The sequence below is a fragment of the Juglans microcarpa x Juglans regia genome, chromosome 3S (genome assembly GCF_004785595.1).
Source record: "Juglans microcarpa x Juglans regia isolate MS1-56 chromosome 3S, Jm3101_v1.0, whole genome shotgun sequence".
Classification (NCBI taxonomy): domain Eukaryota; kingdom Viridiplantae; phylum Streptophyta; class Magnoliopsida; order Fagales; family Juglandaceae; genus Juglans; species Juglans microcarpa x Juglans regia.
This window is the reverse complement of record NC_054599.1, coordinates 20,190,458-20,205,655: the sequence shown is the minus strand read 5'-3', so window position 1 is coordinate 20,205,655 and position 15,198 is coordinate 20,190,458. Positions and strand designations below refer to the sequence as shown.

Sequence of the window (15,198 nt, the reverse complement as noted above, 5' to 3'; positions counted from 1 at the left end):
TTTATGATACTGTGTTTATGTTCTCGATCAGACTCTACGTGCAAGTGATCAGAATTCGAGAGAGAGATGAAGATTAATTGTTGTTCAAGATTGCTCCTTGCAAATAAACGTTCTTAAAAGGCAAAGCCGAGGAGGAGCACAGGCATGTAGTAACAGCAACAGGTGTCCTTCCTCGAACATCAGACTGCCGGCAAATAAAGGGTGGTCTTGTAACAGTTACGGAACTGTATTTTCAATTCTACGCGCAAACTGCAAACTGCAAACTGCTCGTTTAGGTCCGACTGAATGCTGAGTAAATGCTATGGCTTTCTTTCTTTCTTTTTTTGTCAAAGTTGGCTGCCCCGAATTAAATTTTATTTATTTGTTTCGAATTTATTATTTTAAAATCACTTAAATATTTTGTTTCAATCTATATGATTGAATATAATACATTTAGGAATGAAAATCATCATTTTTTATATCATAATTTTGGAATTATTTTATACATTTAATTTTATATATGAGAAATGAATAGTGAATTTGATATGCATTTGTCACACTTTAAGAAATCAAAATTTTAGGACTATAACTATATTCATCCTCAACAATAATAATAAAAAACTAAAATTTGTTTTAGATCTCGTTTATTTTCAGAAAACTTCTCAACTCATCTCATCTTATCTTATTTAATCATTACAATTTTTTCAATTATCATACAAAATAAAATAAACAATTTAATTTTTTCAAATTAAAAAATAAAAATAATACCAGGTAGAGAGACCCAATCTTGAGTGAAATAAATACCGCGGCTTCGATCTTTTTCAACAAAATCATCACGTAGTAAATCAACAAAGCCTAAAGTGATTTCTCTTTCCCCTTCAAGTTTACCTACTACGGTACCAGCGTGAATATGATCTCCACCAGACATACGTAACGCTTTAGCTAGTACACGAAAGTGTATACCATGATTCTTCTGTCTATCAATAACTGCATGCATTGCACGATGGATGTGAAGAAGTAGACCATTATCTCGGCAATAATGAGCCAAGCTAGTATTTGCAGTAAATTCCCCGGTTAAGTAGTCATGCATTACGATAGGAACTCCCAATTCTCTGGCAAATTTAAAAAATATATTATAATAATTTTTTATTCAATTTTTAATTTTAATCTCAACTCATCTTATCTTATCTGCGAAAACAAATTGAAAAATGGAAATTTTTTTTGCTTGTATTTTTCGGTCTCCAATGTTTGGGGTTAGATCAACTTATTAGATGTAAATTTTAAATATTTATCAATATACTACAGTTTTATTTATTTTTATTTTTATTTTTTATGACGTTGTTATGTTATTACTCATTAACCATCAGATAATCTTATATTTTAGAATAACAAGTTCATGGATTAATAATTTCAAATAAAATTGGAGTGAATGATACAAATAAAATCCAATGCAGCACTTGAGACTTGAGAGTAGTCGGTAGCACAGACTTGGACAGAAGCTGACGAACCCCGTTACCGTGAGCACCACTCACTTCACTTTTATATGGTTTATTTTCTTTTTTCTTTTTTTCGAGTAATGCTATGTATATTTGTAGTGTGTAAATTGTTTTTTAAAAAAATAAAATTTATTATTAAAAAATTAATTTTTTTTATATACATTTTATATTTATTTATTTTTTTTAAATAAATTACACGATACTTATACACTTTATAATTTTAAATATCATTTCTTTTTATTTTAAAAGTGATCTGTTTTAAGCCACGAATTTTCTTTCTTGGTTCTTAACAAAAAGAAAATTAGAAAAATACAACAGTAAGCCACTCCTCTGGGTCGTTGACAAAAAGGTTTGGTGCGCAGAACATCGACGACCATCTACAAAAAGGGATTGAAAAACGATGTCCATCTGTTATGAGATGATCACTTGAAACTCCTGCGTCAATGTTGAGACGCAGAAAATTGCAGCACGAAAAAACAAAACATCAATAAATTAATCAATAGAAAAGAACAGAGCAAGACTTTTTTTTCTAACACCTTGCACCACCTGCAGGCTTCTATGGATTATATTTAATACAAGATATTCTAAATTTTAACACTCCACAGTGTTTGATTGTCAAACTCATTCATCTATCTCAAACTAATTATTAATAAAACTTATTACTTTTTTAATTTTTTATAAAAAAATTTATATATTTTAATCTACTTCATAAATTTAAAGACATATCGCAACATATTTTATATATTTAAACACATTTCAATGAGATTAATAAAATACTATTATTTACAAATCATCTGAAATTATCTCAACACTCAAACCCACCTGACTCTGTCCACTTGATAGAGTCATGCAGCCGTCCAACTGGAGCTATTTTAAGTGATATAAATATATATAAATATATATATATATATATATATATATATATATATATATAATGACATTAAAGGAAGGGAGGAAGAAATTACAAATAGAAAAATATTTTATCTACAAAAAGATCTTACCGAAAGATATTCACAAATTTTTATAGTTTGATATAATAAGTTTGATTATAAATTTTTATTATTATTATTGTAAACTAAATCTGACCCATCACATTAAGTCATGTACAACCTCGTTTGTTTTTTATTCATTGTGGATGGACAAGTGGCCAAGTAAGATCTAATTTACTATCATATATATATATAAATCTGTTTTTTTTTATTACATGTTTTTACAAGAAATTTCTATTTTTAAGAATATTTTTCATGTTTTTGCAACTGGGCACACATTGTCAGAACTCCATGTTTTGTGGCTCATGGCCAAGCTGCCAACCATGCCATGACAAACCTTGATAGGCCCATGGCTGATGCTTTGACATTGCCATTGACAAGGTTGGACAGCCCCATGGCCCATGCCTCGACACTATTGCTGACATACCCCGACAGCCCTACGAACAAGGCATTGACACTGTAGCTGACATGCGCTGACAGCTCTTCGACACTGTTGCTAACATGCCTTGACAGCCCCACAGGCATGTCATGGCCCCTGTCGTGACACACCCAGGATGCACAGGGAGGCTAGTGACCATGTTAAGGATCTCGGTCTAGTCCATAAACACTTTGTTGTCCTCGTCTTGGTTCTCCTTGTGATGATCGATTGCCTTAACACTCTTACTTGGTCTTTGAACAATAATGACAATGAAAGGTCCCTAGGTTGATGAATGTATTGTGTTTAGTGATGGAAATGATGATGATGATGAGTTCAGGTGATCTAAGTGATGATTTGGTGTGTTTGATGCAATTTGGAACGGCTTGAAAGTTGCCATTGATGTTGGGGCACTTGGATGATGTTTAGGGTTGGTATGGTAAAGTGAAGCTAGGGTTTTGGGTTGTGGCTAAGGGGATTAGGAAATTGGGAAGTGATGGACTAGGATTGAAGTCTAGGATGGGTTGCTAGGGTTTGGAATGAGGATTTGGTGGTGTTTGAATGAGTCTAAGGTTGTTCTTTGACTTTAGGGAAGTTAAGATGGAGGTTGATGGTGTTTGAATAAGTCTAGGGTTGTTCCTAGAGTTTAGGGATTTGGAGAAGGAAGATAAGATTTGATTATGGTAAGAGGATGATGATCTTTGGTAGGATTTGGGAAGATAGAGATGAGTGAGCTATGATTCATAAATGGTAGGAATTAGTTTAGGGATTGATTGAGTTTCGGTTTTGGAAATGGAAAAAGGATTTGGAAATAGTTGACTTGAGTGATTCTAGGAATGGAGAGATTTTAGGGATTGAGTGATTGAGTGATTTTATGGATTAGATTTAGAAGATGAGATGAAGAGTCCTAAAAAGTAGGAATTACCTTGTTGGACTCTAAGGTTTCGGCTAGGCTTTAGTTGGATGAAGGGATGCTAGGGTTAGGATTCCTAAAATTTAGGAAGTCCTTATGGAAAGCTAGGGTTTCCAACTATGGCAAGAGATGTGTATGGAATGATGGAGGCAATGAGAATTTCGGCTAGGACTAATGTGGATGGGCGAAGGCTAAATTTGGTAAGTGACAAATATGAGAATTATGGGATTGTCAAGATGGTGGCTTAGGGAATTTCGGCTATGGCAATTGGTGGAATGTATAGAAAGTGGATTTGGTTTTAGATGACAAAGGAAAGATGAAGACTTTATTTTTGGTGTTTATGGATATTTGGGAAATCAAAAAATATGAATAATATGACTTAGGATATATTTGACATGCAAGGAAATGCAAGGAAAATATATAAACAACTAGAAAAGATAAAAACAATGTATTTTTGGATTTTTAGATATAGAATGGAAAACATAGACAAGAGATTGATAAAAGGAATCAACACATATTCACGACTTGCAAAATAATGAAACAAAGATAGATATATGGATAGATAAGTGATTTAACATCTATTCACGAATTACAAGGTGATGAATCAAAGATAGATAAATAGACAACACCTATTCACAAATTGCAATGTGTTAGTTCTCTCCTTGGGATTCACAAATTTCAACCAAAAGAGTCCAAGTGCAAAAGCACCAAAAGTGTTCTTCAAGAACTCACCAAACTGTTCCACAAAGGAAATATGTCAAATTGTGCAAAGATGTAAACTAAAATGCTAAGAGTCCTATTTATAGAAATTATAAAGTGGAAACCCTAATAAGTCCCTTGATAAATAAAATAAATAAATAATTAAATAAATAAGTGATAGTTGTAACACCCCGGACCCAACCAAGCCCTATTTTTTTAAAATATTTTTGGACTTATGCGTATGAAAAAAAAATCGAGTGTCCGAGTATTTTTTTCATTTAGAATATAGCCTACATGCTTAAATGTCTTTCTTTTGGCGGATTATGATTTTATTTAAGCTTGATAATTATGTTAAATTTATTTTTTAACCCCACCACGCATGACTCTAGCACTCCCGTGCATCTACGCCTCTCTTCTCCTCAGCTTTAGGGTTTTGTTTTGTTTTTTGTGTTGCAATCATGTATATATTCACAGGTTAACTTCACAGTTTACGCACGTCTCCATTCTATTTTTTTTTTCATGGCAACCGTCCCTTTATATATAGAACTCGTATGTGGTGGATGTAAATGATCTTTAACCTAGACTAGAGTGCCGCCGCACCACTAGAGTAACCTTCCCGGACCCTTCCCTCTCACTGGCTAGCGGCCATCATTAAACCCCCCTGTGGAGCCCTCCCCATTGTCGTCAAATCTCTATGCTGCCCATGCTCTCTCGGCTTTCCACTGCCACAAGTGAGCCCACCATTTAAAAACCAGCTCTCGTGCGACCTCGCCATCAGCGGAAGCAACCCGGGTTGTCCACCACACGTAACCAATTGCCCAGACCTCACCACTGTATCCCAGCTGTGAACCCACATGGAATCACCGTTGGCCATCACCGAAAAATAAGAGAGCCCCTGTTTCTCCTCTTGAAAACGGAGCACCACCACAAATCTGGTTGATCACCACCGCACGAAGAGAATATTATTGGGCTAGCCACAGAATCCCCTGGTTGTCACCTTCCCGTTAGCCTCGAGCCGCCTCAGTTCCGCCTTGTCCCTCACGGTGAGCTATTGCCAAACGCATACACTGCTTCTCCGTCTCTTTTCTCTTGCTATGCGCACTTATTATTTTCATCTCTCTCTCTCTCTCTCTCGTCCAGTGCACAGCTGTCAAGTTCACCACCTCCCACCGCACCCTGCGCCGTCGCACGTTCCCTTCTCAGTGAGCCCCTGCCATGCAACGTTATTTCACGCATGTTATATATGTTTTTGAACAACAAAATGCCTAACTATACCTTACCGAATAGTTGGTCTATTAATTAAATGAAATTACATTAGCACCCTTTACTACAAGTTGTAGTAATGTGCTTTTAAACTTTTATTATGTATTAGTACTCTCTAATTTATTTATCTTTTACATAAATCTTTTAAGTAAATTAAATTGGTGTTAAGCAAGGTTTTTATTTCAAAAAGTAAACAATGATGTTGTATTTTTTTTTATTATGACCTAGCTTATTATATTGTTGCTATATAATTTAACATATTTTGGTATAATTATATTATTTAGTATTAGATTGTATAATTACACTTCAATAGTAAATAGGTCAGACTTTTAAATGTTTTAGTCAAAGTTATTAAATGGATATTGATGATTTTAGAAAGTGATGAAATATTTTGAGGTTATGAGAATTTTAGGTTTTGAGGAATTAAATAGGTTATTTTAGAAACTTAGGCTTAAATATCGAAATACGTGTTCGATTGGAAATTTACGAGAATTACATGAATTTTTTTTTTATAGGTGATGATTAATTATTGTTCAACATTTTTGAGGAAAATTCTGAAAAAACTAAGAAGTCCAGGTAAGCGGGATTCTTATCCTAGACTTTGAGTAAAAAATAAAATGGGCTGAAGTTGACTTTTGAAAATGTGCATGTTTTGTTATAAAAAGAGATTTTTACTACCTCAGTTATTTGTTCTATATTACTCATGAGATTCTGTTTAAGAATAAAGTATTTTCTGACATGATTGGTGTAGACATGAGCTATTTTGACATTTTATTTTTGAACTGTGCAAAAGCGAGCGAATATGAAATTTTATGCATAAATTATGTTTTTTGTGATCTGATTATGTTCAGTTTTGAAGATGTTCTGTACCCTGATATGATATGATGTGATTTCTGAAAACCTCTGGCATAACATTTTGTTTCTATTTCTGTTCCGTTCTGACCTTACCATGGGTGTAAAATTGTGGTCTCTGTTCGGGTTGGTACCAACTTTTCTGTTTCTAATGCACCCACTTTGAAAACAAAATAGTTTTCTGCGTGGTCTTTCCTATGTGCACACTCAGGGTTTCGAGAATGAATAAGGGGAAGATTCACATTCTATTTCTACTCGGTTAGCTACCGGGGTTTGCACAACCGTACCACAGGGGTTAAACATGATCTCTATTATGATATGATAAGATAAGATGAGATGAATATGTTCAGTTATGCTCTACCAAATGAAATTTTGGATACGAATGTTTTCTGAAAGTTTCGCTCTTATATTTTTTGATAATATGTTATGATTTTGCATTCTAAAAACAAGTATTATGATTCTGCATTCTGAAAGAAAAATATTTTGTTCAGCATTCTGAATTCTGATAAATGCTCATGTTTACACACTAGTATATGTTTTTTCTTACTGAATTATTAATAACTCACCCCTTATCTCCAAATATTTTTCAGATAATTTGATGGTTCAGCTGAAGAACAAGAGTATGAAGTTTTAGAAAGGTGTAATGATCATAGTGGAATAAGTGTCTGAGGGTACAAGTGCTTATTTGAGAATCGTAGCTAGTAAATCGATTTATTTTCTGTTATTTTGAATTGATAAGTTAAGGATATTTTCGAGTCTTTGAAGAGTTTTTAATTTATGTTATTAAGAATTTCTTTATTGTCCCTATGAATGAACATAAATATTTGGGTTGAGTAAATGAATTAATATTTTATGGAGTTTTTGGATTTTATAGTTGTGTTATTGAAGTTGATATTAGGTATTAAGAGCTAACTCTCCGGACCTTTGGGATTGGGGCTTTATTATAATAGTGGTGTGGGGCCCATAAGGGCCCACAGCATTGGCCCTTGGTGGTCTTGGTTGGCCTATGGCATGGGCCATGGGTATGACTGGCATGGCTGGCATGCTTGCTGGCCTGGCTGCACGCAAGGCTTGCTGATGGCATGGGCTGGCATGGCCCAGGCATGTGGCTAGCATGGCCCAGGCATAGCCTGGGCGCTGGGGGTGCCTGGGCTACACGCTAGGGCTGCTGGCCTGCTGCTGCATGGGCACGCTGGCATGCTGCTGGGGCTCACTGGGCTAGGCACATGGGGCTGCTGGCCTACTGGCATGTCCACGCTAGGATGCTATTGCTGCGAATGGGTGTGCACTAGGCTGCTGCACACTGGGTGTGCGCGCACAAGGCTTGTGCGTGCTATGCTGCGCACAGGCTGCTACTGCTCGCTGCTGGTAGGGCTGTCACTAGCCTCACTGGGCGTGCCATGACAGGTGCCATGGCATGCCTGCGGGGCTGTCAAGGGCATGACATGGCAGGGGCCAGTGGGGTTGTCCTGGACATGTCATGGCAGGGCCATGGCATGTCAATGGGGCTATCCTGGGCATGCCATGGCAGGGACCATGACATGTCTGTTGTGCTGTCATGGGCGTGCCTTGGCAGGGGCTATGGCATGCTTGTGGTGCTGTCAGGTGGGTGCCATGGTAAGAGCCATGGCATGTTTGTGGGGCAGTCCTAGCCGTGCCTTGACATGCCTGTGAGCGCACTGATGGTCTACTAATGGTGCTGGGTAGGCTGATAGGCTCTGGGGTTGCCTGTTAACCATGTTGATGGGTGGCTAGGCATGTTGCTGGGCACTGGGGTGCTGCTAGGTGTGCCATGGCATGTCAGCAACAGTGTCAGGGCATGGCCTATGGGGTTGTCAAGGTATGTCGCTAGGCTATCAAGGTATGTCAACGACAGCGTCGAGGCATGGCTTGTGGGGCTGTCAAGACTTGTCAGCAATAGTGTCAAGGCATGTGCCATGGGGCTGTCAAGGCTTGTCAATGTCGAGGCATGGACCGTGAGGCTGTCAAGGCATGTTAGCGACAGTGTTAAGCGGCTGTCATGGCATGTCAGCGGCTGCATCGTGGGGCTGTTGTGGCATGTCAGCAGCAATGTCAAGGGGCTATTAGGGTTGAGCCATGGCACGGTCAAGAGTGAAAACGTGAGCCACGTTCTAATTGACCCGTGCCATTTCTGCAATCTTCTGAGGGCATACACTAGACCCCTAGGGAAGTCCTTTAAAGCTGGGCTTGACCCCGAAAGTGGCTCAATCTCGGCAATCCATGCATGCCTAGGACCTTGTCCTAGGGTGATTTTTGTTGGGGTCTTGTCAGACCAGGCCAGCGCCCAGGCACCTTGCCTGGGCCATGCCAGCAGCCATGCCCATGGCCCATGCCATGGGCTAGCCTAGGACACCAAAGGCTAATATATGACACGGGCCATCATGGGGCCCACCCAAGACCTATTTTACAAGGGGATCTTTTAGGGTTTTCTCATCTATGTAATTGCTTTAAATAGAATTCTTAGACATTTCATTTACATCTTTTGACTTTTTGATCATTTGACATTTTCCTTGGTGGAATGGTTTGGTGTGTTCTTGAAGAACACTTTCGATACTTTTGCACTTGGACTCTTTTGGGTGCAATTCGTGAATTCCAAGCAGATGATTAACACCTTGCCATTCGCGAATAGGTGTTGTCCATTTATCTATTTTTGATTCATCACTTTGCAATTTGTGAATAAGTGTTGAATCACTTTTCTTTCTTTTTATCAATCTTATGTTTCATCACCTTACAATTCGTGAATACGTATTGACTCATTTTATCAATCTTTTGTTATTTTCCATTCTATATTAAAAAATACAAAAATACATTGATGTTCTTATCTTTTCTAGTTGTTCATATATTTTCCTTGCATTTTCTCACATACCACACATATCCTAAGCCTCCATCTTTCCAATGCCATATTTCTCATAAGCTCCACTTACCAAAATTAGCCTTTCCTCATCCACAGTAGTCCTAGCCAAAATTTCCATTGCCTCCATCATTCCATATACATCTCTTGCCATAGTTGGAAACCCTAGCCTTCTATAAGGACTTCCTAAATTTTAGGAATCCTAACCCTAGCATCCTTTCATCTAACTAAAGCCTAGCTGAAACCTTAGAGTCTAACAAGGTAATTCCTACCTTTTAGGACTCTTTATCTCATCTTCTAAATCCAATCCCTAAAATCACTCAATCACTCAAACAACTCAATCCCTAAAATCTCTCCATTCCTAGAATCACTCAAGTCAACCATTTCCAAATCCTTCTTCCATTTCCAAAACTGAAACCCAGTCAATCCATGAACTAATTCCTACCATTTATGAATCATAACTTACTCATCTCCATCCTCTTGCCATAATCAAATCCTATCTTCCATCTCCAAATCCCTAAACTTTAGGAACAACCCTAGACTTATTCAAACACCATCCAACTTTATCCTCTTATCATATCCAAATCCTATATTCCTTATCTTATCTTAGCCAATCCCTAAAGTCAAGGAACAACCCTAGACTCATTCAAATACCACCAAATCCTCCTTCCAAACCCTAGCAACCTATCCTAAACTTCAACCCTAGTCTATCACTTTCCAATTTTGTAATCTCCCTTAGCCACCACCCAAAACCCTAACTTCACTTCACTATACTAACCCTACATATCATCCAAGTGGCCCCAACAACAAGGGCAACCTTCAAACCGTTCCACATTGCATCAAACACACCAACTTACCATTCCCTGTGACGACAACGGGCAGAAGCGAGTTCAATAACAGATTTCCTAAACAAATTACCTCCATACGAAGGGTGTTAGGCGAGCAGGCGGCTCGGCCTCCTCATCCGGGAGAACGAAAATAGCCTTTGGGGGCCCCGAATAACTTACCCCGACCTCTATCTTGATGAAGGAGCGGCCAACCAACTACTGTCTGAATTTATTTTCCCTGCAGGGTACCATAGGGAAAGGTAGGCCTTAAAGTTGCCTTATCCCTCCCACGACAGGGTGCGGGTAGTCCTCAGCTACTCGACGTCAGAAATCTTTACCTTCCTCATAAGTGTCAATAGGCGGGAGCGGGTACAGGAACAAACTACCCCGAAACTTACCTCCCCGTGTGACATCATAGGGAAAGGTCAGCTCGAGGGTTGCCTTATCCCTTCCGTAGATGAGAGAGGGACTGGTATACGGCCTTTCCCGAATACTTACCCCGACCTCCACTACAGGTGAAAAGTGAGTCTAGCACCATCCTGGCTCTAAGTATTACCTTTCCCTGTGATGTCAATGAGCGGAAGCGGGTCCAATTACAAACTGCCCGAACAACCTACCTCCCTGTGGGGCCGAAGAGGGAAAGGTCGACTCCCATCACGGCAAAGGAGCAGACTGCTCTACTGGCAGCATGAAGAAGTTACCTCCTTGGGGAAGAAAAATGGGCAGGCTAGCTTGAGGTAGCCCGACCCTGCCCTAATGGAGAGTGGGTTTGAGTCTTAAAACTACCCGGAAAAAAAAAAAAGGAAGCTCCACGGAAAAGAAGCAAAATGACGAGAAGAGAAGCTTCACAAAGCATCGACAAACAAAGAACATATGGAGAATGTATAGCTGGATACACATGTTTACTTTATTACTCAATGCAGGATCACCAAAAAAATGGGGAAAGTAGCAAGAGTACGAGAAGAAATACAGCAAGGAAAGCGCGGAAACAACACAAAAAAATAAAACATGGGAGCGGCACAGTAAACAAGGCGCAGTAAATAATAGTGTAGGGGAAACTGGAAGTAACAAGAGGGAAGTACACAGTCAAATACACAAAATCATTTTATTAACTTCACTACAATATGAAAGGTCAGTTACATCATGAAGTCAAATTACAAGGAAAAAGTTACATCTCAAGGCCGCTGGAAACCATTGAACTTCAAAGGATAATTCACACCGGAAACCTCATACATTCCAATGAGCCGCTTGCAGTGCCATGTACCGCACACATACACATATAGGAGAGAAGTCTTGGCTTCTCTCGATATACTACTATATATATCTAACACGTATTTTTTTTATTTCAATGTTTTGCTTTAATTATAAATTCAAATCTTTAGGGCAACAGAAAACAATGCATTGCTTGAATAAATAATTGCAAACAATTTCGATAGGCCAAGCGCATCAGCTTCAAGCAATCTGTTGAACCAATAATAAAAATATCTGAAATTGCCGAATGCCTGAAATCTATACCAGCAATGATGGTATAATTTTATTGTTTAAAATCATATCTCTTATTTTTTTTTATAAAAAAATTAACTTTTTTACACTTTTTTAAATGATTTTGTTTTTTTATATTTTTTTGAGATATGAAGATTAGAAATTGGTTGGGATGAAATGGAGATGGAGGATGGAAATTTGTGAATTGTGTATTGTGGATTTGGAACAGTGCATGTGGTTAAATTTAAAATTTTGATTATTTGTTGGGTTGAATTGATGTGGTAATATTGAACTTTTATTAGTACATTTAATTATTCAATTTTAACGCAGCGACCGACATTCCTGGTTAGAGGAGGATTTATGATGTTTGATTTATATCAACCATTTTATTACTTGTCATGTGGGAACTGCAACAAAACTACTGGATATGAAAAAGATGAGCAATTTTTATGTTATAGTTGCAAAGAAATAGAGACTTCACAACCAAGGTAAATATTTTTTCTGATATTCTGAAGTTAACAATTTTTACATTACAAGTAGAATATATTAACTGCTAATATCAACAAATAATAATTTATTTACTATTTTTAGATGTCAAGTTTATTTAGAGGCATTTGATAACAGCACCTCAACCCCAATAGTTGCTTTTGGATCTGCAGTAGAATGGATCTTAGATTGTACAACAACAGATCTTGTAGAGGTAAGATTTGTACTTTTAAGTACGTTTAAAATATTTAATATTTTATATATTTTTATCATTACAGGAGGACCCCTCACATATGAAGAATATTGCAAATTAAATCCAAGATAAAGAATGGATGATAGTCTTGGGAGCACTTATGAACGAATTTGGGAAATTGTGCCAAATAAACTTAATGTATTATCTGTTAATAATGTGCCTGAAACGACAGAATAACTATATTAAAACTTTTCTTCAAAACTTCCAATCATTGTAATATATAGCTACACAAAATTTATGTATAGTTATAAATGTGTTTATGAAAGTTTCTGTCATATTTATCAATATTTTGCACATAACATCTATATGAATGCATTGCGCGTGTGTGCCCTTACTAGTATAATAAAGAACATCACACGTGCAATGCTGAAAATTAACACTATCTATTTTTTACATCTAAACCTAGAAAAAGACAAAAGAAGCCCAAAATTTCACATCTAAAAGCCCAGCCCCCAACACTTCAATCCCATATGACACCGTTTAAGGGAAGAAACCTTTCATTTTCTCTCCTGTCTCCTTCCTTCCTTTTTCTCCGTTCCTCGCTTCCACTCTCAGATGGCTTTCTTTGTCTCCAATTTTCGCTTCTACTCTCAGGCGCACCTAGGCCAATAGCAACACGGCAGTGCCGTCTTGCGTAGCTTAACTTCGCATCACTCGGCCAAACAAACAAGAATCTCTACTGTCTCTCTCTGTTTCTTGAATTTTTTTACGAATGCTTACAAATCTGAAGTTTTCCTTTTCACATGTGGAGCATTTTGTTGGCTACGTGTTCTTCTTTCATCTTTTTTTTTTTTTTAAACTTTTTCGTTGGTCTGTATTATTTTTTTAAGTTGTTTTGTTTCTGTGGTTTTTCTCTTTTCTTAGTATTTTCTACCTACAGATCGATCTCGTTTTCCTTTTTTTATCAAGTTGGTGTATGTCTGAATATATTTTTCTCTATTTTGTTATCATTTTTGTTTGGCTGTGATCTGAAATTTTGTAGAACCTTTGAGTTTATAAAAGTTTTTTTGTTTTGTTTTGTAGATCTCTGGTTCCGTTATTTATTTGTTAGATATTTGTCTTCGGAAGTAAGACAGATGTCAGATATTATTTCTCACATCTGAAAATCCTACCTTTTTTCATTGTTTTTTCTATGGTGAATCTGTAAATAAATGAATGGATGTTGTTCCTTTTTGTTTTTTTTTTCTCTACAGATCTCAACACATAAATAAAAGTTTGGAAATTTCTTTTGTTTTGTAGATTTCTGGATCTGTTCTTTATATATTATAGTTTTGTTTTCAGAAATAACACATATGTCAGATATTATTTCTCACATCTGAAAATGTTAGTTCTTTTTTTCATTTTATATCTTTCGTTATTTGTTTGTCAGATGTTGAGATTTATTTCTTCTTTGTTGTCTTCTCAAATCTGAAATCTGAGATGTTTATTATCTAGAATATTAATAACAAATCTGTTTTTTTTTTTTTTTTTTTTTTTTTTTTTTTTTTTTTTTTTTTATTTCGCTTGATTATCTTATTCAGTTTGGGGTTTACTTTCTTTGTTTACAGTTCAATCTGTTTTTTTTGGGTAAATATTGAAATAAATAACATTATTTGTTTTCCATTCCAGGTTTGAACATATCTGAGATTTTAATAACACATCTGTTTTTTTGTTGAAATAATAAACATTATTTGTTTTCTGTTCCTCCTTATGTCTGTGCTCGTATGTAAATTATTTTTGTCAACGAATACAGATCTGAGATTATATTTATGAGAATTTGGTCTTTCTTATTTTTTTTTCATTTTAGATTATGCGCTGGGCTGTTGTGATGATTATTTTGGTTGCAATTTTTTGTTTTTTGAATGGTTATAAATCTTTACCTCTGTGTTTCTTATCTTCTAATTTATTTTTTATATATGCTTTTCTGTTGTTTTAGCATACTTTACTGTATTTGATATTTGTTTGGATTTGATCTGAACATGTGTAATTTGTGGGTTCTTGAGTTTTTTTTTGTTAGTATCAGTTTTCTTTTGATTTTATTTATCTCATGTCACTGCAATTGAGATAAAGGAGTCGGAAACAGCACAATTAGAAATGGAAATCTGATTAGATTCAGTCCTCCTCAACTATAAATTTAGTCCAAATACTCCATGTAACTTTTTTATTTCTCAACTATTGCATATATGTAAATAACTGAAGAAATAATCATAAATATTTAAATGAACATAAAAAAACTGACCTGTGAAATTGGAGAGCTGAGAGGCAAATTTAGAATCCAGAGTCAGAGGAACAGATTTGGGAACGTTTAAACAGGAGCTCTTAATTTTATCAGATAGCAAACAATGGAAAATAAAGAAGATGAAATTTACTCTTATACGAAGTGGCAAGCGGTCGAAGCGATAGAGAAGACAAAAAACAAAATCAGATTCTAATAAACAAGCAAAACAGGAGAAAATAAAAAAAATGAAGATAGTTCTTGTACAAAGGAGCAAGCGGTGGAAGCAGTGAAGAAATCTTAAAAAATATTAGAATCCGATAAGAGCAAAATCGTGGCAAGGGGGGTAAAAAATCTAGAATCTGATAAGATGAAAAAAAGGAATTCGAGGAGGCGGTGGAAAACGGGAGAATACAAAATTTGGAATGAAAAAATGAAAACACTGGAATTCGAGAAGAACAAAAGTAAGGACAAAATC

The 15,198-nt window shown here is 36.4% G+C and overlaps 1 long non-coding RNA gene across 1 annotated transcript; it reads right to left on the bottom strand.

The window, feature by feature from the left end:
* Nucleotides 1–1,710: 1,710 nt before the first annotated feature.
* On the bottom strand, nt 1,711–15,135 carry LOC121257739. Its single transcript, XR_005939274.1, has 2 exons — nt 14,745–15,135; nt 1,711–1,852 (listed from the first exon to the last, which is right to left on the bottom strand). It is a non-coding gene; the product is annotated as an uncharacterized LOC121257739 (long non-coding RNA).
* Between the last annotated feature and the right edge of the window lie 63 nt (nt 15,136–15,198).